This window comes from Triturus cristatus, chromosome 7 (genome assembly GCF_964204655.1).
Source record: "Triturus cristatus chromosome 7, aTriCri1.1, whole genome shotgun sequence".
Lineage (NCBI taxonomy): Eukaryota > Metazoa > Chordata > Amphibia > Caudata > Salamandridae > Triturus > Triturus cristatus.
The window spans coordinates 1,401,824,210-1,401,847,442 of record NC_140590.1 but is presented as its reverse complement, the minus strand read 5'-3'; the positions used below and the strand labels follow the sequence as shown (position 1 = coordinate 1,401,847,442).

The 23,233-nt window shown below is 45.6% G+C and overlaps 1 protein-coding gene across 9 annotated transcripts in view; it reads right to left on the bottom strand.

Annotated features, from left to right (window-relative positions):
• The window catches only part of BCAS1 (brain enriched myelin associated protein 1), a 452,678-nt gene extending 437,468 nt beyond the window's left edge, over positions 1–15,210 (bottom strand). For 8 of the 9 annotated variants that reach the window (XM_085619120.1, XM_085619122.1, XM_085619128.1 and 5 more), the window contains exon 1: positions 14,656–14,808. The gene's annotated coding sequence lies outside the window, so the exon portion shown is untranslated. Of the gene's footprint in view, positions 1–14,655 lie in introns of all 9 variants that reach the window. The other variant, XM_085619124.1, reaches the window with a different exon arrangement.
• Positions 15,211–23,233: the final 8,023 nt, after the last annotated feature.

Genomic DNA, 23,233 nt, shown 5'->3' with positions numbered 1-23,233 from the left:
TGTGCCTAATTCAGATTTCTTCAACTGCATATGTGTGAAGGTAAGTGTTTTTGGCAAGTGAGCCTGCAGGAACCAAGTGCCCATTGACCATGCAAAAACTGATGTCTTCAGCTCTCGGTGCTTAGAATGAGAGATAGCTTAGCTCGGGAAAAACCCTATGCCTGCATTTCGTTTTCATTGTTTAAAGATAGGAATGTTTTAGTAAGAAACAAGCCCGCGATCTTTGTATGACAGGCTTTGGTAAATGTGCTTGATGATGGCAGAGTTTTAAAAAACTTTTTGATAAAATTGTGAAAAAGGTAAGGTAAGATTTTGAATAATTTGTGTTAAAATGTTTCAATTTGATGTTATCATTTTATATGTTGTCTTAATTGACCCAAATAAACAATTTCTGAATTCAAAGGTACTGCAGGTACCTATGAAAAACTGCAGAGTCCACAGCTTGATGAGAGGGATAGGAATTAATCATAAGGTGTGTCCCGCCACAGAAGGCATTCTACACATCTGGGCCAAAGTCAACAGAACTGTCACACTTATGGAATGTAAATGAAATCAGGGCGTACCTCAGGTCTGTATCTGAAGATATGAGGTTGAAAATAGAAAGAAGCCAAAACTACAAATGTGTCATGGGCTGCACCTGGTTCCCAGTGACACTTGACTGAGCTCAGGCTCTGTTTAATAATCACAAAAATTATGTCAACGCTTCTGAATTCTGCAAAATGAGGTTTTAACTTTCAGTATAGGAATAAAAATGCCTTTTAATCCAAGTTTAGACCAGCATATGTACGTATACTGCTATCGGTTGACCAATGGCCCTGCTAGCGTGTGATTACTCATAAGGTGAGCGGGCATGTGAATAATGATGTCGTTTCACCCAATATTGGGACTGGATATATATACGTATCTTTTTTGACCCTTGAATTAAAGCAGCATGCAGTCACTGATGATCTCTGACTCAAGATTGGACCAGTGTTTAAACAAGGATGCCTTTTGAATTAAGGTTGAGCCACCATGCGAGTACCAATGGCCTGTGACCAAAAATGGGAGCACCATGCAAACAAGGATGTTTCTGGCTCGAGTTGGGGCCAGCATGTGAGTACTTTTGTTGTTTCACTCAAGATTGGGTCAGTTTGTAGATGATGGTGCCATTCGATCCAGGCCTGCAGCAGAATATCAATAATTATATACGTTGTCCCTAACCCGGACCTGCAACCATTGCTGCCTTTTTTAATCAAAGATTGTGCCAACATGCAAATGTTGGTGTGTTATGACTGAGGAGGCCCTAAAATCCGACAACCAAGGGCTCCAGCCCACAGGGAAATCCCAAGTGGAATAAATGGCCTATCCGGCCCTGGTAATCAGTCAGTCAGTGAAGTCTAAAAGCCCAAGGCACTTTGCCATCACCACCCGCAAACACGTATTTTACTTTTTCTGTTCTTCTGAGTATGGAAAATATAACGCCCATGAATAGGTCATACAGGCCCTGACCAAGTAGATTCTGCAAGCTGCTGCGGAACAAGTGCATTTTGGGCCACACAAGACAATGAGGGATGGATGACACTGCCAGACTAGAGCGCCAATTTGAAGCCCTTTCAAACACAGACGTCTATTTTCCCTGTGCAGCTAAACACGAATCATTGAGTTTTTCTGCTCCCCTCTTTGTGGTAGTAAGTGCTGTATAAATGCTGCACATTCATTTAATTATAATATTGTGCAAATGCAGGTTTTGTAGTAACGTGTGCAGTAACCCAGATTTTTATATGGGCCAATGAAACCCCATATACGGTTTTTGCCATCAAGTCACTATTAACATGATATAGAATTTCATATGCATTCAAAAGCTGAAAGGCCATGTGACTGGGCCGGCCACATCTTCAATAATAATAAACCTTTGTTTCTTGCTTAACCACTGCCAAATAGGAATGTATTTTAAGGGAAGCGTCCCTACCTTTGGCGAAATGTTCAAATTTAAATCATGTGATTTAATACACAAAACGCGTCCATATCTCAGAACTTGCTATTTAGCAGTTCACAACTGCTTTTAGCAAGTGCCTGACTTTGACTGTTCGTAGGCGAAAAAAGGGTGCGAACCTTTCGCAGCAGGGTAGCTTTTTATAATGATTTCCGCTTCGAAAAACAAGTTTGACAGGTGCGCAGAAGGCCGTCTATGCTTCCAGGACAGATTACCTTCACAGGATCCTCCCGGCATGACACGCCTATTCGGTATCATCAGACAGTAGCTGCAAACCACGCATTTTAAAGAAGATCGCTTGTTCTGAGGTGGAGTAAGTTAATACTTGCCGACGTCGCAGTCACACCTCGTGAGACTGGCGTATCCGCATTTTTGCACCAGTTGTAAGAATGTAACTTTGCTGCGCCAGTACTACCAGGAAACTCTTGCGTATATGCAGAAAGACGAATTACCAAATATATCCGCAGTGTGAGTCCTACGTGTTAACTAAAATGCCTCACTAAAAACAGAGCGGTACAAAAGGGGGTGGTGATGGACGGAGCATCAGAACCAATCAAACACTCACACCCAGTCAACAGATCCGGGTTTGATCCATCACCGTTCTTTAGCCCACTCTGCCACCCCAGTTCAGACATGGCCATATGCAAATCAGTCTGACCCTGTGCCTCATGGGAACAGTCCAGCCCGAACTGCCAAGCCATGCCTTCCCTGGACCGGAAACAAGCTTCCTAGGACCGGTTTCTGGCATTTCAGCCATCTTCAGCCAGGCTTGCTTGAATCCAGTGGCAAAGTGAGCAAGGGACTCCCGTCTGAGCATACCCTGCCAACTTATGGCGAACAAAGCGGACCAAAAAGAGGTGGTGATGGACGGAGCATCAGAACCAAATGAAACACTCACACCCAGTCAACAGATCCGGGTTCGATCCATCACCGTTCTTTAGCCCACTCTGCCACCCCAGTTCAGACATGGCCATATACAAATCAGTCTAACCCTGTGCCTCATGGGAACAGTCCAGCCAGAACTGCCAAGCCATGCCTTCCCTGGACCGGTAACAAGCTTCTTAGGACTGGTTTCTGCCAATTCAGCTGTCTTCAGCCAGGCTTGCTTGAATCCAGTGGCAAAGTGAGCAAGGGACTCACGTCTGAGCATACCCTGCCAACTTATGGCGAACAAAGCGGAACAAAAGGGGGTGGTGATGGACGGAGCATCAGAACCAAATGAAACACTCACACCCAGTCAACAGATCCGGGTTTGATCCATCACCGTTCTTTAGCCCACTCTGCCACCCCAGTTCAGACATGGCCATATGCAAATCAGTCTGACCCTGTGCCTCATGGGAACAGTCCAGCCCGAACTGCCAAGCCATGCCTTCCCTAGACCGGAAACAAGCTTCCTAGGACCGGTTTCTGGCATTTCAGCCATCTTCAGCCAGGCTTGCTTGAATCCAGTGGCAAAGTGAGCAAGGGACTCACGTCTGAGCATACCCTGCCAACTTATGGAGAACAAAGCGGTAAAAAAGGGGGTGGTGATGGCCAGAAACCGGTCCTAGGAAGCTTGTTTCCGGTCCAGGGAAGACATGGCTTGGCAGTTCGGGATGGACTGTTCCCATGAGGCACAGGGTCAGACTGATTTGCATATGGCCATGTCTGAACTGGGGTGGCAGAGTGGGCTAAAGAACGGTGATGGATCAAACCCGGATCTGTTGACTGGGTGTGAGTGTTTCATTTGGTTCTGATGCTCCGTCCATCACCACCCCCTTTTGTTCCGCTTTGTTCGCCATAAGTTGGCAGGGTATGCTCAGACGTGAGTCCCTTGCTCACTTTGCCACTGGATTCAAGCAAGCCTGGCTGAAGATGGCTGAAATGCCAGAAACCGGTCCTAGGAAGCTTGTTTCCGGTCCAGGGAAGACATGGCTTGGCAGTTCGGGCTGGACTGTTCCCATGAGGCACAGGGTCAGACTGATTTGCATATGGCCATGTCTGAACTGGGGTGGCAGAGTGGGCTAAAGAACGGTGATGGATTAAACCCAGATCAGTTGACTGGGGGTGAGTGCTTGCAATGTTCAACACTCCGTCCATCATTTCCTTTGGTTTTTGCTTTGTTCGCCATAAGTTTTGACGATATGGACAATAAAGAAAAAAAAGATATCTGCAAAGATATGCTGACTCTGAACCTAATTCAGAAAGTAGAATCTCATACTCACCAAGGAGGCCACATATTAGATCCTATCTTTACCAACTCGAAGGAGATTGAAATAGGAGCACCCTGGCCGGTGCCATGGTCAGATCATTTCGTGGTCCCGTTTACAGTGCCAGCACACAGAATGAGAGCGCTACCCGCTAAGGAGGCAATTACTACTAGAAAGTGGAAAAACTTTGACTCCTCATTCTTTGGACACGCATTGAAGGAGACGATGCCTACACTAGACAATAACATGGATCTAGCGAATGAGCAGTTTGAAACCTGGATTTCAGGGGCTTTAGAAAAAGCTGCTCCTTGGAGCACTAGAACCCCTCAGAGAATAAAAGCAACGGCACCTTGGTTCAACGAGGAACTACGCACGGCTAAAAAAGGATGTAAAAAAGCAGAACGAACTTGGAGGAAAACCTATTGTACTGTGTCCAAAGATAAATACAATAAGGATTTAAAAGCTTACCACGCACTAATAAAGAAAACTAGACGTGATTTCTACACGGACAAAATTGATAGTGCAGAAAACTCCCATAAGGAATTATTCTCTATATTAAAATCCCTCAAAAACAAGGAGGAGGAAGAAGTTATAACCTCCTCCAAAGAGATCTGCAATAAAATAGCAGGTTTCTTCGCTGATAAAGTCACTAAGATATATGAGTCCTTCCCGACTGAGGCCCAAATGGTATGTAATCAGCACCTTTGCAGCCAGGATGAGTTTATGGGGACGACAATAAATGAATTCACAATACAGGAGGAACTGATAGTCACGATTAAGGGAATAAAATCGGGATCCCCCCGTGACCCAGCAAGGCCTGATAAAATAATGATGGGAATCAATATGATCCTACCATATATATCTGAACTTATCCACTGTTCTTTTAAGACTGGGATAGTTCCTTTAAGTTGGAAACGGGCCATTGTCAAACCTCTGAGGAAGAAACCCTCTCTGGACTTCTCCGTATTGGAGAACTTGCGTCCCATTTTACTATTACCGCTGACTGCAAAGATAGCAGAAAAAATCGTAAATAAACAATTAGTGGATCACATTGATGCTAACGCAATCCTTCATCCCTCGCAGTCAGGTTTTAGAAAGGCACACTCCACAGAGTCTGCCTTGCTGATGGCTACCGAGGCCCTAAGAAAATTTGCGGAGGAGGGGAATACAGCTGCGCTCATCCTGCTGGACCTGAGCGCAGCTGTTGACACTGTCTCACATCCCCTATTACTACAAATATTAGAGGCTTGTGGCATACGGAGATGCGCCCTTCAGTGGCTGACCTCCTTCTTAGCCCAACAGAGCTTTCAAGTAGCACAACTCGCACACATATCCGACAGCCATCCTTTAAGACAGGGAGTCCCTCAGGGCTCTACTCTAAGCCCAACCCTGTTTAACATATATGTGGGACCGCTGGCTGAATGTGTACAAAAGCATGAGGTATCGATTGTATCCTATGCTGACGATACACAACTAATTCTGCTACTATCTCAAAATAGAGATCATGCTGCTATTCGTTTTTCTGAATGCCTGGAAGAAGTGGCAGTCTGGATGACTGACCATTGCCTCAAATTGAATGGAAACAAAACAGAGGTACTGGTAGTCGGTAAAACACCTAACATCTGGTCCTCGGCTTGGTGGCCAGATACATTGGTACAGGTCCCTCTCCCTAAAGAAGAAGTGAAGAATCTAGGTATCTGGGTCGACTCCAAATTATCGTTCGACAGCCAGATACGGAAAGTTGCTGGAAAATGTTATGGAGCAATGAAAACCCTGAGGAAAGTCATTGACCTGCTCCCTGTAAAAGCCAGGAGAACCGTAGTCCATGCTATGATTACATCACAATTAGACTATGGGAATGTACTGTATCTGGGGGCCTCCAAGAGAGGACTTATGAAACTACAGAGAATACAAAATGCGGCCGCACGCCTAGTCCTCAGCCTCCCTAGGAGAACAAATACTAAAAAAGCTTTGGATACCCTACACTGGCTACCCATAGGAAAGAGAATTCTGTTCAAGGCTATGTGTTATGTACATCGCATTCTGACAGGTAAAAGCCCCCTTTACCTCCAGTCACTGGTGTCAAGATACACCCCAGGTCGGGATCTACGATCTAGGGATATGGCCTTACTGACTATCCCTAGAATTTTCAGAGCCAGAATTGGAGCTCGCTCCTTTAGGTACCTGGCGGCAAAATTATGGAATACGCTACCTATGACCATGAGAATTGAACCCAGCGAACACATTTTTCGCAGTCAACTGAAGACATGGCTATTTCTGAATAAAAACCTCTGAGCGATTGTTCCGTCTTTATTTGATCTACTCTCCTGGATGTCTCAGCGCGGGGACACACCGATAGGTATAACCATGCGCTCTATAAATGAATAACTAAATAAATAAAGTTGGCAGGGTATGCTCAGACGTGAGTCCCTTGCTCACTTTGCCACTGGATTCAAGCAAGCCTGGCTGAAGACGTCTGAAATGCCAGAAACCAGTCCTAGGAAGCTTATTTCCGGACGAGGGAAGACATGGCTTGGCAGTTCGGGCTGGACTGTTCCCTTGAGGCACAGGGTCAGACTGATTTGCATATGGCCATGTCTGAACTGGGGTGGCAGAGTAGGCTAAAGAACGGTGATGGATTAAACCCAGATCAGTTGACTGGGGGTGAGTGCTTGCAATGTTCAACACTCCGTCCATCATTTCCTTTGGTTTTTGCTTTGTTCGCCATAAGTTGGCAGGGTATGCTCAGACGTGAGTCCCTTGCTCACTTTGCCACTGGATTCAAGCAAGCCTGGCTGAAGACGGCTGAAATGCCAGAAACCGGTCCTAGGAAGCTTGTTTCCGGTCCAGGAAAGACATGGCTTGGCAGTTCGGGCTGGACTGTTCCCATGAGGCACAGGGTCAGACTGATTTGCATATGGCCATGTCTGAACTGGGGTGGCAGAGTGGGCTAAAGCACGGTGATGGATCACACCCAGATCAGTTGACTGGGGGTGAGTGCTTGCAATGTTCAATACTCCGTCCATCATTTCCTTTGGTTTTTGCTCGCTAAAAACAGAGGCCGGTTTAGGTTAATGTAATGCCCAGAATTAGTTTGTCAAAGTGGCCAGTATGAGAAATTGAGCAAACGATTAGAGGATGCAGAGTGGCGTAGCCAGTGTGCCATATGGCCCAGTGCAAGGAAGAAAATGGGCTCCGTGGCTGCTGAACTGTAATATTCAGACTAATTAGGGGGTCAATGGGCCCCCCCAGGCGTGTCGGCCCCAGTGCAACTGCGCTTGCCACGCCGTTGATCTGGCGGTGCAGAGCAATTTCATGTCCTTGTTTGTGCCTTTTCTTTGGGCGAGTACGTATCCAATATTTTACTTGCGTAGCCAGTGCTTTTATATCTCGGCTGGTAAAAATATTAGGAAAATCATCAAAAGGTGACATGTTTCTATTTTGAAAAGTAAATTTAAAATGGAAAATGTATGAATAACTTTCTTTTAGAGCTGTCTAAACTATTCCGGCAGGATTATAACAGCTAACAGAGAAAGAGTTGTGACATTAAAAAATAATAAAGTGCCCAGCTCCTGTCCCTTCCAGAATTTATAAACATGCCCATATGGCCGGTATTTTTATTTTGAGACAGGGGCAAACTCTAGCCCTTTCGCATGGCACTCATGTTCTCGTTAACTGACAAAATAGGGTTTCATACAATACAAGACTCATCTCAGATTTTTTTTATCACATTGAAATTCGGCGTCGACTACTTTATCTGCACAAGTGTGGGGGCATTCCAGCTTCAGAAATAGCGCAATGAGACTTCCTTTAGCTTTCAACAGACATTTTAAAATTCAGAATGAAGAAGACAGAGTGGCGACAGGCTTTTTAACTAAAAAACTGATTTTTGAGTGCAATACCGACATGACTTTAAACAAAAGGGCCTCATTTATGAGAAGTGACGCATCGCTGCGTGAAAGCAGCAATGCTTCACTTCTCGGCGCGCTCTCCTTGCGAAATGATGGATGCTTCATATTTACAGTATGACGCATCATGTCGCAAGGAGTTACAGATACGTCAGTATTTCTGACGTATCTGTAGGCGCAAAAGTGACGCATTGCTGGAGTGTGTCACAAAAGTGACGCACCTCCAGCAATGTGTACTTTCACATGGGGCAAGCCCCATTTGAAAGGGCCTGCGTCAGTCTTACGCCTGCTGTGAGGCGTAAGATATTGACTCATTTGCACCCTAGAAGTGGCGCAGTGAAATCCAGTAGATTTCACTGCGTCACTTCTACGAGGTTTACATACGTGGGAACGCCTACCCTGCATACATTATACCTGAGGCAGGTATGATGTAGCACAGAGGTTTACAAAATGACGCATCTGCTTAGATGCGTCACTTAGTAAATAGGGCGCAAAAGGAGGCATGTTTTACGCCACCGATGCGTCACAAAAAGTGACGCAACGGAAGCGCAAAACTGTTGCAAGGCCTCATAAATAAGGCCCTTTGGGTCCCATCCTCTGCAGTGTGGATGAGGCCCCGCAGTCATGGCGCAGGCTCCGCAATGGGTAATTGCAGTACGGATGCCCTGCCACGACAAGAGTGCGGAGGCCCTTTGTGAATCCGGCCCCCAAATCAGTTTATTTACTACCAGTGGTTGCAAGCATCTAAATGAACTTGGGCCGCTCCACCATCAATGTCTCACTTCGGCAGAGCCATGATTGTCAGTCCATAATACATTTATAGCTCCAGCACTCACATGGTCTTTCCACTGGTCTACCTCAGTATCAAATTCAGCATTTACAAAGCAAACTTTTCTCTGCTGTCAGACTTATCCAGGAAGGCGCCGAAAAGTACCATGTGTCCGGGGCCAGGAAACACCTACACTGGCTTCCAGTCTAAGAGAATGAAGCGGAGACTAGGTTGTTGTACTTACACATGTGCCAAGAATTGAGCTCCCAGCTATAGCCTGGAAATACTCACTATGTACAAACCACCAGAAAGCTCAGCAGCTCTGATCAACTTTTGAAAGTTGTTCCTTGAGTTCACCCTAAAGGCATGGGTGGGAGGGCTCTCTCCTTACCAGGGCCCAAAGTTTTGGAACTCTCTGTCCTAGGATCTAAGGAAACCAGCCTCCTTAACAGCCTTTGTTACAGGGCTAAAATCATTAACTTTTTAGGCTGCTTACATTACCCTCGCCAACCGCACTACTAGTAAAATTTGAGCTGCATTCAGCATTTCAGAACATTCAGTCAACCTGAAGCTGCTACTTTATTTTTTGTTTTGCTGATTTATATAGCGGGAACTCAACCCAAAGGTATTGAAGCGCTTTACATGCGCACCGGTTACGTTACACAAGGACACATTCATTAAATTGTTTTTTTTTTATTAGGCACAGGGAGATTAAGTGATTTGCCCAAAATCACAGGATGTGGACCCAACCCCGAGGCTCGAACCTTGGTATCCAGCACTAAAGTTGGCAGTTCTAGCCCTCAGACCACATCCTCTACCTACTTAAACAACTTGGTCACCCTGCACCCCTGGTCATCATCAGAATACCCCCATATGACTAATGTTCTTCCATAAATATATCTGTTTTAGGAAGGCTGTGTCCTACTGCAGCTATAGAGCCTGAATGTGTTTACATACAGCACCATTAATATTACAAAGTTTGAACCCTCACTGGCTCTCAAAATTCCAGGAGGTTCATTCTGAGTGGCCAGAAATGGCAACTCAGACAAAACAAGGTTTTGTACACAAATCAGCATTACAAATAGTGCAATTTCTTTTACTTGTAATCGCCGGCAAATTTTGCACATAGGGAAAAGAGGTGCGAAAGAGAGGACATCTGTAATAAATGGATGCAGAAACTTCAGCAGCACAAGTTACTCCTCATTCAAACCACATTCATTTGGGGTGAGACAGTTATTTTGCCCCCGAGAGACATGGAATTATGTCATTTCAGAAATTCAGTGGAATTAATCTATCGATCGGCCTGTAAATACATGAAAGTTAAAAAGAGTGCATAAAAACTTCCATCCCCAGATTTTAACTAGTATTTAATTTAATCGGATGCAAGTATGAATTCAAATGCAATCACAAAATAAAATGTTTGCTTTGGGATATGTATCTCAGGAACCTAACTGGAGGCAAGGACCTGCATATTAATGGGAGACAATACATGATTTTGAACATCAAGAAAGGATTAACACTTTTGAACCACATAACACATGTTTATATTAGCAATAGCATTACATTTTGCACATGTGCAGTTTTGGGCACACAGAGACTATTGATTTGCCCAGGGGCAAAAAATATTCAGCAAAGCGGATAAATATTGATTAGAAACAAGATTCCCAGATCCAAAGTCAGCAATTTAGCCATAGCCAAGTGACCATATTTCTTCAGTTGTCATTAGCAATCTTTTTGTTATGATTGAACATAGCAGGTAGTGTGGAAAATAGGCACACATTCAAACTGATTTTTATTTTTCCCTATCTGTGGCATGCCTTCGGAACCCCAAGAGGTTGTGACCCAAGTTCGGTTTGGCTTTCTTATCACGATGGTGCCATCAGGTGGAGGCATCAGTGGTCACCACAATGTCAAATATGGGGTTATTTTGTCACATCAATAAAAACTTTCAGAATCTATGTGCATGATCTTTCGCAAGATATTGAAAATGCAGAGCCTTTCTGACAAACGTAAACTTATATTTTCATGTAAGTTTATGATTGTTTGCGATTCACAAAGGGATTTACGAGTAGTATATCTATGAGTGTGAAGTCTCCACACATAAAAAGATTTATCTTATTCTGCATGGAGACTCCACACTCGTAAAGATACTACTCGCAAATCCCTTTGTGAATAGCAAATAATCAGAAATTTACACAAAAGTGTAAGTTTACCTTAGTGAATCGGGACCACAGTGTGCAGCTGATCCAGACTTGGATGTCCAGCAGCTACCTCAACACCAACAAAAAAGGATTCCTACTATTTGCCAGGAATGACAATTAATGACTGGTCCAAATCAGGCTCAACGACATGACCCTGGACGGGTCTGAACACAAACTTTCAACCACTTCTAAGTCACTTGGAATGACTCTAGACACCAACCTCATCCTCAAGAAAGATATTGCCAAGGAAACCAAGACAGATGTGTACCAGCACTATCTACTAAAAATAGTGAAATTATCCTTTGAAATAGGGGTTTCAAAACTGATTCAATTCTTCAAACTCTCACATCTTGATGGCGGCAATGCTCTAACCCAAGGCCTCCCAGACCGCACACTGGCCCTCTTCAGGGCATCGTACATGCTGCAGCACTCACCATCATGGGCTTGAAAAAACATGTGTTGTAGTCCAAAGAAAGAAGGCAAATTACACGAAGGTAAGAGACTGTTTATTCCAGTCATCCACTCTCCACAACAGAGATGTCAACATTCTATTGTGAACTCTATAGGAATGTACGTAGGGAGAGGGAGGAGGGGTGGGGGGGAAAGGATTGTACCAAGTAAGGAAAGAACAGCTATCCTTTGAGATTACAACACATCTCCTTATATAGGGGGAACAAGAAAAGTCCTCTCAAGATGAATCTTTCTTAAGCAGGAGAGAGTACACAAAGGGGAGATGATCGGCTGCCCCCTTCACAGTTCGTCGCCAGTGTTGTAGTCCAAAGAAAGAAGGCAAATTACACGAAGGTAAGATGCTAGACTGTTTATTCCAATCATCCACTCTCCACAACAGAGATGTCAACATTCTATCGTGAACTCTATAGGAATGTACCAAGGGAGAGGGAGGGGGGGGGGGGGGAAAGGATTGTACCAAGCAAGGAAAGAACAGCTATCCTCTGAGATTACAACAATATGACATCATACTTAGCCTGATGGAACTCCACTGGCTTCTCTTGCCAGCCATACATGATGTTCAAAACCAACTGTATCATTTACAAAGCTATCATGACCGGCACCTCCGCCTATTTGGCAGATACCCTCAACACCTCTTGTGGCTCTTGCCACATTTGCAGCCACGTTGCCAAAAGATTGGAGATGAAGGAATGCAAAAAAAGAATAAACAAGGCCACAGGCCTTTTCCATCTATGCACCCAGGATCGTGAACAACATCTCTGTATCAATTAGTATTGACTGAACCCTGCTCCAGTATAGGAAAGACTTTAAGACACACCCCTTTAAAGAACACTACATCCACAGTCCACTTTCACTAATAGAAAGGGTGCTGTATCTTTACTCCTGCTCCTCTACAGCACTACTCTGCCCTTTGCCTAGCTTTGCACAACACAAATAACACATACTTATATACCACATATGTGTTCCTCCAACAAAAAGTGCAAACTTTGCATCCAGTCCACGGGTTTCCGAATGAGAACCCAATGGTGGCTCCATTACATAGATTGCACCAGTGTGAGGGCAATTTTGCAATACTGTTTCCTGATAACATATAGCGCTGTGGCTGAGATTCTGTTTTGCATGGATATCTGTGGGACCTGAAGAGTGTGCATGTAATGTTTTCACTGACAGTTAGGTACAAAAGCACCATTTTGCACCAAATTATCAATCCACACATCTGTAGAAATCTCAGTGCAAAACTGCAGCAATGTAAGCACTGAGGACCAGCTTTTTCATTACTTGACAGAGCGCAACGCAGCAAAACAACTTTCTGCACTGTGCTGCATCAAATGGAGAGGGCAGCAATGTGCCATATTTACTAATATATGAAGCAGTCCTGCTGTCTCACTGCGCTGGTGCACTGTGTGCTGCCACAGCAGCACCTTTGCGCAATGGTGCAAGGGTACCTGCATAGCAGGCAGGATTGTTTTTGGGCAGAAAGGGACACCTTCCTGCCCAAAAACAATCCTTAGAAAATATATTTTAAAACAAAAGACATTTCTCCTTGTTGCGCCTCGATCTGGAAGGCATACAATTTTGATATGTTCCCAGGGTTTACTGCTCTTGGAAAATATGATTATGAGGCAAAAACCATGGATGGTTGTGTGGCGACACCCACTTTTCACCCACGTAATGCCTTCCCGACGCAGAGTACAGCAAGGCAGTTATTTGTGCTGCCTTGCATTACTCCAGATTTACCAAGCCACGAACAGGGGCGAAGTTCCAGGGGGGTTGTTTGAGGTGTTACCCCCCCAAAAAAAAATATTATTCTGTAGTAAATAGTTGGGTACAAACGCTTTCAGTGGGGTGAAGTTAAGTGTCGGATTTCACCTGGGACTTTTACATGCTCACACTGACAAATACACACACATTCTCTCTTGTCTATGTTTTGAGTATATTGTGTACTTCCTAACAATCCACACTCCTCTCTCTTTCCACTGTCTCTTAAGCACCCCTCAAGTCCTGCTTCTCATACAATGTATTTTAATAAGATGTCCCAGCTTGATTGTTGGAAAATCTGAAGCTCACACTGCCCCTAATCATACTGAATAAGCTACGTCCCTGGCCAAGAAGGACCATGCAAGGTGGCTTTGCGTGGCTTGGTAAATCTGGCTTAACGATTGCGTCACTCTGCGTGAGGAAAGGGCAACATATCCATTTGATATGTCTCGGCCCAAATGTTGGAGGAAAATTGCAAAAGCGCAATCAATGGAATCTGGAATGAGGGGACACGCCATGGAAATGTGTGCATGGCAAAATGTTTTTGGCTTATCTTAAAACAAGTGAGCTATATGTTTAAGAGATAGTATGAATGCTGGATCAGATTTTACAAAATATCCGACAGCACAACAAGGAAAATGAAAAAAAGGCACCACGAAATATTTACGAAGAGTCGCGCCCCAATAACAATATCAGCTGTGTTCGCAAAAATGCAATTTCAGGACAACGCTGAGCTTTGTGCCACGATGAGCACGTGAGCACTTGGTGTCTTGTGTGAATTTTGTACTTGAGGCACACCCTTCAGTACACCGTTCCATATCCACCATCTTAACTGTGTTATTTGAGCAATATTAATCGCTACACACGGAAATTCTTGCAGTATTACGTTTCTCCCAGCTTGCATAGATTTGTAGGGGCTTGGTGTTACACAAAGGCATTTGGAGTTGTACTTGCATCAAATTTCGGTGCAAAAAATTCTTCTGCATGACTGAGGTGATTGGCCCAACTGTTTGCATCACATTTACATCGCGCGAGCACCTGCACTCATCAATAGTACATCTTGGCCGCGAAATGCACACTCCATTTGTACATTAACACTGGTGTCAAAGTCTTTTGTACACATGCGCTGATACTCATGCATGAGCCATATGTACACTAACGTCTGGCTCTTTTTTCAGCTCTTGCTACGCATACGTTTTGAATCGCTCACTGACTGCGCCAAACCGCTGGAAAAACTCACCCAACCTGTCCTTAAAAGCATTGATAGAAACTGGTAATGACTTTAAATTCCTGTAAGAAGTAACATGAACGCATTTACGACCCACCACGCAGACTACGTTCCCGGAAGAGAGGCGCTATAAGAGAGAACGCGCACGGCGCACCTCACCTTTCAGGTGTTTTCCAAGGAGGGAGAGATTCTTTCGAGAGCTGTGGCCACCTACAGGCGCTACAGCGACGAGAAGTCCGAGGAGCAGTGCAGAGCGCTTTCCCGGTCAGGTTCAGTCTTGGCTGTCTGGGGAGTCAGTGGAACTCAGTGTGTACCTGCTGGCCAGCCAGGCACTGGGTGTAGTTCGCTAAACACTGAGGGGTGGGGCACGGGCTCGCCGGGCAGAAATTACAGCTGAAACAGAAACACTTTCTCTTGGTCTGGTGGTGCGTTTCAACTTATCACACCAATGCTTACTATAAGGCGTGAAAAAAAACAGCCAGTTTGTATCCGTTCCTGGGTTAGTCCTGTTAACTTTTTTTTACAAAATGAACGGTGTTTCTAGCGTTAAGTGAAAACGTTCCAGTTGTTCTACCAAGTCGATTACCGTGGAATTTGAGTGTGGTATTTATTTTTAGTGTTTTACACTAATACAACAATGTGTAAAAAACTGTAATGAAGCATTACAATGTTTTCCCTTGTCACCTGACAGCTCAGAACACACCAATCAATGCTAAATGGCTCACTGTGGTATTGGTTTTATTCGCTGACGGTCGTTCTCTGTCATAAAATAGTCATAGTTCTGTTTATGCAAATGTTCCTTTGTGTGCTCTCTTTATAATCAATGTCACACTTCCTTCCTAAAGTAAATGATATGAGGCTGATATATCTGAAATGTGACCTGTTTATTGAAAGGGTAATAATACAGGCATTGGGTGTATTCATATGCATTACAATCTTATTACATTACATGTTTCTCCTTTCAGGAATCAGTGGTGCTGGAACAATTATCAGAGGGAAGGTGCTTCCTTTAATGTTACATCACTGAAGTCATAGGGACTGTGAAAAATTCAAGCATCTCACAAAAAACACAACTGCAGCAAATATGCCACTCCCATTTAGAAGGAGAGTGGTAAGCGGGGGTGTAGCTTGGTAAGTAAGATTGTGAGGGAGTAAGCTTCAGATTCCCTAAAATTCACGCTGGCACATACTGTTAAAATACGTTATACAAGCAGGGCGCATGTTAGGGGCTTCAGGGGCAGCTGAAAGGGAGAGGAATGCGGATTGGTAGGGGTACTAAGTGGAAAAAAACACATTATTTTGTGACACTAAAGCAGGAGGATCGTTGGGAAAGGTTTTGCGCTGAGTTGCGTATAGTGAAAATTCTCAATATAGAATGCTCAGAAGGACATAAGTGAAGGCCATCCACCTTCACTACTTGTGTTGAACAAAAATTCTACATTCAATAGACACAATGGATTAATGTCCTGAGCAAAGGTTGTTCAAATTCTTATGCAAAAGAGATCCACATCAGAGTTTGTGACAAGCTTCTTTATTTTCTCTTGATAAAATTCAACAGACTTCTAGCCAACACGTGTTTCATCTTATAATGGTGTCAACCAAAGACTTCTTCAGGGCATAAACGTTACGCCAAGCGCATATAAGACAGATAAGATCACGCTAGCCGAGTAATCTGGAAACGTCAAGTACCGCTAGAAGTCTGTTGAATTTTCTCAAGAGAAAATAAAGAAGATAAGAAGCTTGTCACAAACTCTGATGTGGATCTCTTTTTCATAAGAATATTGGATAACCTTTGCTCAGGACATTAATCCATTGTGTCTACATTATTTTGTGATTATACCATACATTTTTTAAGTCTTTCCAAACAGAGCGGGAGTGAGTGTGTGCGTTTTTGTCTGTGTGAGCAAAAATCCTGGTGAAATCCGACAGACCCCTCATCATACCCAACTGAAAGCACCTGAACTCAACCATTTATCACAAAATACATTTACTAGAGGGGCATAACACCCCAAACACTCCACTCAAGCCAGGCTCCTGGTGATAAGGGTGTGCTATGTAGCCAGCGGTGCATTTAACGCACTCTCATTTACAGACGGCACATTTTCTGTTAAAATGGCAACAGAATCTGCATAGACATGTAGTTTACAAGTAAAACTATTCAGCTCACAAATGATAATGTGTGGAAATTGTGTTTCAGCAACTATTTATAATTTATCACCAAGTAGTGTCTTGATTTATTTTGATGCTATTAAAATCTTTGTTTATGTCACACTTCGTAATTACAATAAAAAGTGCTTGATTAATCCTTTTCTAATTGCTGATTGTTATAACTGGGGGTCTCTAGTTGGCAGAGGTAGGTGCCTTTGACCAAATAGGGACCCTTGCTTCTAAATCAGGGAAAGGGGATTACACTATTGGATAATCCCTGCTCACTCCCTTGGTAGCTTGGCACGAGCAGACAGGCTTATCTCAGAGGCAGTGTGTTAAGCATTTGTGAACACATACAGTAATATAGTAAAAACACTACAGATGGGCACCACACAGGTTTTTATAAAAATAAGTATTCTTTACAGAGACTTAACACAAGACCACAGACGACAAACATCCACAATACTGTACGCAAAATAGACTTAAAGATGGGTAGAAGTCACTTAATTGAAGTTGATGATAAATGCCACAAAGTTCTCACTAAAGTACCTGGATTCGTAATGCAAAACAAACAAAAGGTTCTCAGGGATGGAGATGCGTTGGTTCCTTGCTTCGGGGGAGACGATGTGTCGCGCCTCAATGCTTGCGCAGAGTAGTGGATGTGTCTTGGTCCTTACCAGAGAGAAGGTGATGCGTTGATTCTTGTACTGCATTCCAGTTATGATGCGACAGGATGGCGCCTCGATATGATGCGATGATCCAGTGTGATGCAATAAGATGGCGCCCTTGATGCGACCACGTGAAGACGATGCGTGCACGTCCGGCGGCCGTGCGGTGCACTCTGTAACTTTGGACCCGCGACAGGCACTGCGACACGCTTCTCCGGTGATGCGACGACACGCTTCTCCGGTGATTCATCGGGTAACAGCTTTGATGAAGGCACGCTTCTATGGTGATGCGGTGGCGACCTCTGCGGCGGCAACACGCTTCTCCGGCGATGCGACAACAACAACTGCGACACGCTTCTTCTTCGTTGAGTCGTGCTTCCAGCTCCCAGCGACACGTAGGCTTCTGCAGACAGAATTCCCAGCAAGGAAATTCAGAGGGGAGCTGGTGGTGAAGTCTTTTGTCCCCGAGACTTCGGCAGGAGGCAAGCACAAGTTCAAGCCCTTGGAGTAATATTCTGCAAGATGAAAGTTATTTGAAAGATCCTTCTCCTCTCCTTGGCACTGTAGGCCAACCCAGCAACAGAGCACACTGGGAGAGGGGTAGTCCAACTCATACAGCTTCCTTGGTTCTTCTCCTTGGCAGAGGTTTGTCTTGTTGTTCCAGAAGTGATCTAAAGTCTTGGGGTCTGGGTCCCCATATTTATACTACTAAATCCTTTGTCCTCTGAAGGCAGAGGGGCCTGCACCTAGTCCAAATCAGTTCTGTGTAGTCCTGGAGCACTTTGTTTACAGGACTCATTCTTTCCTTTGGCAGGGTGGGCCAGGGAAATCAGACTCACCACAGGAGGTGGTGCCAGCATTGTGGAAGGCAGGCACAGCCCTATTCAGACTCAGGAGCTGACTCCTTCCACCACTCTAGATGCAGATAGGTCTATTCAGCCCTGTGCTGACTCACCCTGTCTCCTGGAATCCCCCAGCGCCTGTCACTCACAAAACCAGACACACAATACACAAGCTAGCAGAGGCAGGCTGGATGGTTAGGTAAGAAAATAACTTATTTCTAAAGGTGGTATTTTCAAACACAGAATGTTAAAACCAACTTCACTAAAAGATGTATTTTATCATTCTGAGTTCAGGCATACTAAACTTGAATTTCCACCTTGTTCCATGGGTCAGTTAGGATTATAAGATGTTATAATCAAACTGCCCATTCTGCCCTATGGGGACTGGTAGCCTTGCTATAGTGAAAAACGAAAATGGCTGTAAATTACTACTAGGACATGCCACACACACCAGGGCATGTCCTACCTTACACTTACAATGCACCCTGCCCTTGGGCCTACCTTAGGGGTGTCTGATATGAAGGAAAGGGAAGTTTTAAGGACTGCCAAGTGGGTGCACTTACCAAGTCTGCAATGGCAGGCCTGAGACACACTTTACAAGCTGCTTCTGTGGGTGGCACAACCAGTGCTTCAAGCCCACCAGCAGCATTTGATTTACAAGCCCTGGGCACCCATGGTGCACTATACTAGGGTCTGACAAGTAAACCAAATAATCCAATCATGGAGTCACTAATCAATACATCAATTTAACATAGGGAACACTTGCACTGTGGCACTGAATAGCAGTGGCACAGTGCCCAAAGTTTCTAATCCAGCAAACATATAAAAAACAGAGGATGCAATCAGTAAAAAATGGAAGGGAGAATCACGCCAATGGTAACAGGTATAACACGTGTCCCCTCCAGCTGAAACGTGGGGAGAACTACAGTTCCCCTTGGGAGTTCTCTTCACTAAAGCGGAAAAATCTGGACAGACCATCAGCATTGGCGTGTTCTGTACCAGGGCGGTGTTCCACCGTAAAGTCCATCCCCTGTAGGGAAATAGACCACCTCAACAACTTTGGGTTCTCAACCCTCATCTGCATCAACCATCTGAGGGGTCTGTGGTCTGTCTGAACCCAGAAGTGAGTCCCAAACAGGTATGGTCTCAACTTCTTCAGTGCCGAGACCACAGCAAATGCCTCATGCTCAATTGCACTCCACCTCTGTTCCCGTGGAATTAACCTCCTACTGATGAAGGCTACAGGTTGTTCTAGGCCCTCCTCATTAATCTGTGACAGAACAGCCCCTACACCATGCTCTGAAGCATCTGTTTGGACAATGAATTCCTTTGAGAAGCTGGGTGCCTGAAGCACGAGAGCTGTGCACATGGCAGTCTTCAGGGCGTCAAAAGCCTTCTGACAGGTGTCAGTCTAGTTCACTTTCTTGGGCTGCTTCCTGGAAGTCAGCTCAGTCAGGGGTGCAACAATGTTGCCATACCCCTTGACAAACCTCCTGTAGTACCCCGTGCGTCCTAAAAAGGCTCTCAACTGTGTCTGAGTCTTGGGGGGGATTCCCATGCCAGGATGGTATCAATCTTGGGTTGTAGGGGCGCCACCTGGCCGCTCCCTACCTGGTGCCCCAAGTACACCACGGAACCCTGCCCGATCTGGCACTTACTCACCTTAATTGTGAGGCCTGCCTTCTGCAGTGCCATCAACACTTCCCAGAGGTGTCGCAGATGTTCTTCCCAACTGGCGCTGAACACCGCAATGTCATCCAGGTAGGCGGCACTGAAATCCTCCAGTCCAGCCAACACCTGTTTGACCAACTTCTGAAAGGTGGCAGGGGCATTCTTCATCCCAAAGGGCATAACCCGGAATTGGTAGTGCCCAACTGGTGTGGAGAATGCTGACCTCTCTTTGTCCCCATCAGTCAAGGCGATCTGCCAGTACCCAGATGTTAAATCAAACATGCTGAGGTACCGGGCAGCCTCTAACCTATCAATGAGCTTATCAGCTCTGGGGATGGGGTGTGCGTCAGTCCTGGTGACTGAATTGAGTCCTCGGTAGTCCACACAGAACCGGAGTTCGGGTGTGGCACCAGGAGTGGTAGCCTTTGGGACCAAGACCACTGGGCTGGCCCAAGGGCTGTTAGAGGACTCAATCACCCCTAAGGCAAACATCTTGGAGACCTCCTCCTTGATGTAAGCTCTGACCCTGTCAGTCACTCTGTAAGCCTTGTGCTTCACAGGAGGACTGTTCCCAGTGTCCACATCATGGACGCACCACTCAGTGACACCAGGAACCAGGGAGAACAAATCAGTGAATTGTCCCAACAGTTGATGACAATCATTCTGCGGGTCAGTGTGGCAAAGAGGATAACACCATCCACTGCCCCATCTTGCTCTGTTGCAGACAGGAGGTCATTAAGAGGCTCGGTCGCCTCCTCCATTCCATCATCTGTCACTAGGAGCATGCCCACTTCGGACCTTTCTAAGTGGGGCTTTAGGCAGTTAACATGCAGGACCCGCTAAGGGTTCCTAGGAGACCGCAACTTCACCAGGTAGGTGACATCACTCTTGCGCTCCACCACCTCAAATGGTCCGGTCCACCTGTCCTGGAGTGCACAGGGCTCTACAGGGGCCATGACCCAAACTTTCTGACCAGGTTGAAGCTCAATCAGAGTGGCATTCTGATCGTACCACTGCTTCATTTCCTCCTGGCTGGCTTCCAGATTCTCCTGAGCGTGTTGTCTGAAATGACTAGTCTGGTTCCTGAAGACCAGCATGTAACTGTATACATCCTGGGGAGGTTTCCTGGGATATTGCTCTCAGCCTTCCTTGACCAGACTCAAAGGTCCTCTTACCGGGTGTTCATACAGCAGTTCAAAGGGGCTGAACACTAAGGACTTCGGTGGCACCTCACAGTAAGCAAAAAGAAGGCATGGCAAGAGGACATCCCACTTAAGACTAATAGGTTCCTCAAGACCCATAATCATGCCCTTAAGGGTCCGGTTGAATCTCTCAACCAGCCCAATACCTTGAGGGTGGTAAGGAGTGGTGAACTTGTATGTAACACTGCACTCCTGCCACAGGGACTTCATATAATTAGTTAAGAAGATTGTACCATGGTCTGACACCACCTCTCTGGGGAACCCCACATGGGAGAAAATCCCCATCAGTACACGTCCTACCACGGGGGCCGTCACTGTCCTGAGCGGAATGGCTTCCGGGAACCTGGTAGCATGGTCCACCAAGACCAGGATAAACCTGTTGCCCATAGCTGTCTTGGGGTCTAGTGGCCCCACAATGTCAATGCCCACCCGTTCAAAGGGGGTACTGACTACAGGGAAAGGTTGGAGAGGAGCCTTTTGCTTCCTTCCACTTCTCCCACTTGCCTGGCAAGTTTGACAAGTCCTACAATGAGTATCTGAACTCTTCCGCATCTGGGGCTAATAAAAGTGGGTGACAAGCCTTTCAAAGGTCTTGTCCTGCCCCAGATGTCCAGCTAAAGGCACATCATGAGCCAAACCCAGTAGGAAGGCTCTGAAACTCTGGGGTACCACCAGCACACGGGCTGACCCAGGCTCAGCAACCTTGGGCTTGCTATACAGGAGGTCGTTCTCCCAGTAGATCCAATGTGATCCAGACTGATCACCTGCTGCCTGGTTTGTGGCCTGTTGCCGCAAACCCTCAAGGGAAGGGCACTTCCTCTTCTCTGCACAATATTCCTCCCTGAAGGGGCCTCATTTTTGCTGCCAATGGGTCAGCTCAGGCAGGTCCCCCAGTTCAGCAACTTGCTCCCCTGTAGGTACTAGGGCATCCCTTCAAGGTCTGCCTCCTCCTGGACCGTGGGAACAATGAGGGCTGGTTTCCCGCAGCCCCTACCTCTTCTCTTTAAGGCAGGTTCCTGGGCCATACTTTCAGGCTCCAGAATCTCTTGAAAAACAATCTTACTGGCTGCCATAGACCGAGTGGTCGCACACGCCCTCTCAGGTAGACCCAACATTTCCAAATGAGACTTCGTCTCCACCTTAGCCCAAGGGGAGCTCTCTAAATCATTGCCCAACAGACAATCCACAGGTGTAGCTCTGGAAAACAATTAGCAGAAAAGTGCTCCCATGCAAACAAATCATAGAGCGCTTCAAAAGTATCCACTTTGCTACCCTTCACCCAACCGTCCATAACTCTGCAAAAGAAAGATACATATTCTACCCAAGTGGTTGCCTCTAGCTTCTTACAATTCCTGAACCTCTGTCTATAGAGTTCTGGGGTCAAACTATACCTTGTCATCAGGGCTTCCCCCATGTGGGCATAAGACATCCTATTCTCACTGGGTAGGTCTAGCAAGGTATCCCTCCCTTCACTCACAAAGCGGCCCCACAACCCAGCTCCCCAATCCTTCTCAGGGACCCGGTGGGCCAACATTGCTATCTCATAGGCTGCAAACCACTGCCTAATATCTTCATGCTTATGGAAATCTTTGATGACATCCTTGGGGATATATACCCTGCCTTCTGAAGACACAGATGGTGCACTGCCACCAGAGGGATTGATCTCTAAGCCCTTTGCCTTGGTCTCTAGCTCCCTCAACATCATCTCATGCTCCATTCTCATTCTCTATTTCTCCAAGGACAACCTGTTATTCGCTATTTCCCTCTGACCCTCCATCTTAAGCTTAGCCATCTCCAGCTTGTGCACCCTATTTCTCTCCCTGTCTTCCAGCTCTCTGGGGGACAGGTCCTTGGAAGAGACGCTACTGCTAGGCAGGGACAGTATACCTTCCCTAGCTGGAAACACTGGCCTATCCAGCTGCCCATCTGCACCCCCAGCTGGCTCCACCACCATCTCAGGGGCATTTCTTGCTTCTACCCAGGCCTTCAGCGCCTTTTGGTAGTCACCTTTTTTGGAAATGCCTGGGGTAGCAACTTCAATTTTCTGCAGAGAAGCTTGATCTGTTTCAAATTTTAGGTTTCAACCTCTCTTCCTCAAAATCTAGATCCATAGATGCAACAGATGCTGGTCTGCTCATGGCAGTAAGAATTGGCAGTTCTCAGGGAAAATAACAGTCCAGGGAAAAAAAAAATTCTACCTAAAAGT